This window comes from Pelodiscus sinensis, chromosome 30 (assembly GCF_052426305.1).
Source record: "Pelodiscus sinensis isolate ZL-2025 chromosome 30, ASM5242630v1, whole genome shotgun sequence".
In the NCBI taxonomy this organism is placed as follows: Eukaryota; Metazoa; Chordata; order Testudines; family Trionychidae; genus Pelodiscus; species Pelodiscus sinensis.
Window position 1 is genome coordinate 9,447,865 of NC_143081.1, and position 2,730 is coordinate 9,450,594.

The 2,730-nt window shown below is 59.4% G+C and overlaps 1 non-coding gene across 1 annotated transcript; it reads right to left on the reverse strand.

Annotated features, from left to right (window-relative positions):
- Positions 1 to 873: 873 nt before the first annotated feature.
- On the reverse strand, positions 874 to 1,037 carry LOC149521168 (U1 spliceosomal RNA). Its single transcript, XR_016348132.1, has one exon. It is a non-coding gene; the product is annotated as a U1 spliceosomal RNA (small nuclear RNA).
- Between the last annotated feature and the right edge of the window lie 1,693 nt (positions 1,038 to 2,730).

Consider the following 2,730-nt stretch of genomic DNA (forward strand, 5'->3'; position numbering starts at 1 on the left):
CAGGTTAGAAGAGAGACAAGGTCACTTCTGCAACATTAGCACCCAGGGGCGCCGTTTTCTTACTTGCCGTGTGTGTGCTGGGAAGAATGTGCAGCAGCATCTGCCCCCCACCCCGCCCGCACACAGAGCCGGAGGGAGCGACACGGGCTGGGCGTTGGGAGGGGCCATGGGACGAGAGGAAACAAAACCTCTGCCACAGGTGCCGTGAACCGGCAGATTCCTAAGCGCGTGTCCTTGCAATGACAGGGGGACATGGACATGCGGTTACTTCTCCGCAGAGGAAGCAAAGGCGGATCCCGGAGCGGGATTTGAACCCACGGCTGAGTTCGGAGACCAGAACACCCATGAGGAGACAGAGAGGCCCTGGAGTGGGCCGCTTTGTTAGATCACTCCCCGCCCTGACAACTGCCCGGGCAGTTTCTTTCGACCTTCGTTTTCCTAAATGTTTGCGTTACTCGGGGGTGGCCAACATCCAAGCCAGGCCCAAAGGTGAGTGGGGGTGGGGAGCTTGCAGCTTGGACCAGAACTTCCCAGAGGGTCGGAGAACCACGCGGTTTCGGTCAGACCATTGTCCTACAGACAGGAGGATTACTAAGGAACAGAAACAAGCAACGAGCCCAACCCAGCAAGGAAATAAACTGATGATGCTTTACGGGGATGATAAACTGAACCTCGAGGGCAAGTTTCAAAGCGGAGAAAACACAACCCCCAGCATCAGACACCGCCCCGCTTTACAGATTCTGACAGGGTTATCTTTTGGGGAAATCTATCTCACAGTATTTATCTGCATGTGTGAAGAATAGATAAGAACCGTTCCTCTCGATTTAATCCTGTATTCCTGAAACAAAATTATCTTTCTTTCAACAACAATATCAGGGGAAAGCGCACACTTAGTCCCCCACTACCACAAATTATGCAGTCGAGTTTCCGCTACTTGAGGAAATCGCAGGGGTCAGCGCACCCGCAGTGCAATGGATGAGCCTCACCCTGGGAAAACCACCTTCCTGAGCGTGGTATTTCCCCTGCCAGGTAAGTATAAACTCTTGTCCCAGAGCCCCCTCCAAGCCTCAAGCGCCCCGAACTCTCACATCACGGTGGCTCCCACTTCCACCTCCAAACAACCCCGCCGGCACCGCTTCCCGCTGCTGCCAGCTGCCCCACCCCTGTCCCCAGACCTCACCCAGAGCCCAGCTTGCAAATTAGAGACCCTCTCGTCAGCCCGCTCCCACTCCCACAGTGCTCCGCTCGCACACACATCTGCATACGTGCACACGCGGCTCCGCCCCTCCGGATGGGCCACGCCCCTGACTGCCCTTGGTCCACACTCTCTAGTCCAGCCAGACCCGGCTCTTCAGCTGCTCAGCGGCCGGCACACAGAGCCCAGGACCCTCTCTCAAGTGCTGCCCGAGGGGCGGGGGGTTAAGGGAAAGTAGCGGGGCTGGGGACAAAGGGGCGCAGCAGGAGAGGATGAACCTGGCCACACGCCCGGGCGCTCACTGTCACCGACGGGGAAGTCACGTGGCCGCAGGTTTCCCGCCGGTGTGGTCCTGTCCCCTCCCCGGAACGAACCACTAGAGGAGCAGATGGAGCCGGGGGCGTGTTGCTCTGCTGCTCCCGCCGCTGCCAGTGAGTGGTGTTTGAAAGACGGAACCAATCGATGCAGTTGCCCCTTTGGAAATATAAATATTCACAAGTTGGGGCGGGTCTCAGCTCTGCAGCTCCGGCTCATGAGCAGGGAGGGGGCTGTACTGGGGGTGGGGCTCACAGGGTCCCTGAGGACGGGGACACCCCTGGCTCTGGCAGGAGGCTGGGAATGAATCCCCGGTCCAGCACGGACCCGCACCGCTGCCCTGTGCAGGGACAGAAAGAAACACTGTCCGGCAGGTGCAACCAGAGGGAGACGGGGCCCCTCGCTCCTGGCTTCGCTCCCTGGGATCCCTTTAGCTTCACTGAGAGGAGCCGTTTGCAGAGGCTGCAGCGCTCGGCCAGGCAATGGAGTCAGGACATGAAAGAGTTAATCCTCAACATCAGAGTGTTGTATCCTGCCTGGCCTTCGCTCAGTGCGCCCAGGGCAGGGCTGTTTGGCGCGTCTCTGCTGCCCCCGTGCGGCAGACGCGGGAAGTTCTGCAGCTCTGGTGTGTGTACGGGCAGCCGCAGGGTTCGTGTCACTGTGTCTCTCGCACAGTGTGACAATTGCTTCGGGAGGGGCCAGCTGTGACGGCGCGTTGGGGGTTCCCCGTCTCCTGCACCCCGAAATGGCACAAACAGACTGCACCAGCCAGTGGAATTGAGGGTGGTTTATTGCTCCTCCAGCACAGCGCAGCACCGATGTAGTCTGGTCACAGGAACTGGGCTAGGATGCCTCAGGCCCCCTGGAGATGGGGGAGACTGGGCCCCTAAACTCCAGCCCCTTCCCCTAGGCTCTCCTCCATGCCCTCCGACAGCCAGCAACCAACTCAATAACTTCCAGCCCTGCCCCCCAGCCAAGGCAGCATTCCACCTTCCTTTGTTCCTCTCCATGGGGGGTGTCTGGCCACTGGTTTGCATAGTGACTCATCCTGTTTTGCTGGGTCGTGGTACCCACGGCAGCCAGTGGGGGTTCCCCCAGAGCCAGCAGCATAGAAACCAGCCAGGTACCCCCACTACGTCACAGTTCTCCCCCCTCCGAGAGCGAACTGAGCAGGGTCACTCTGCTCGTGACCTAGGGAAGTTCGGGTCCTCTGCGTGGGA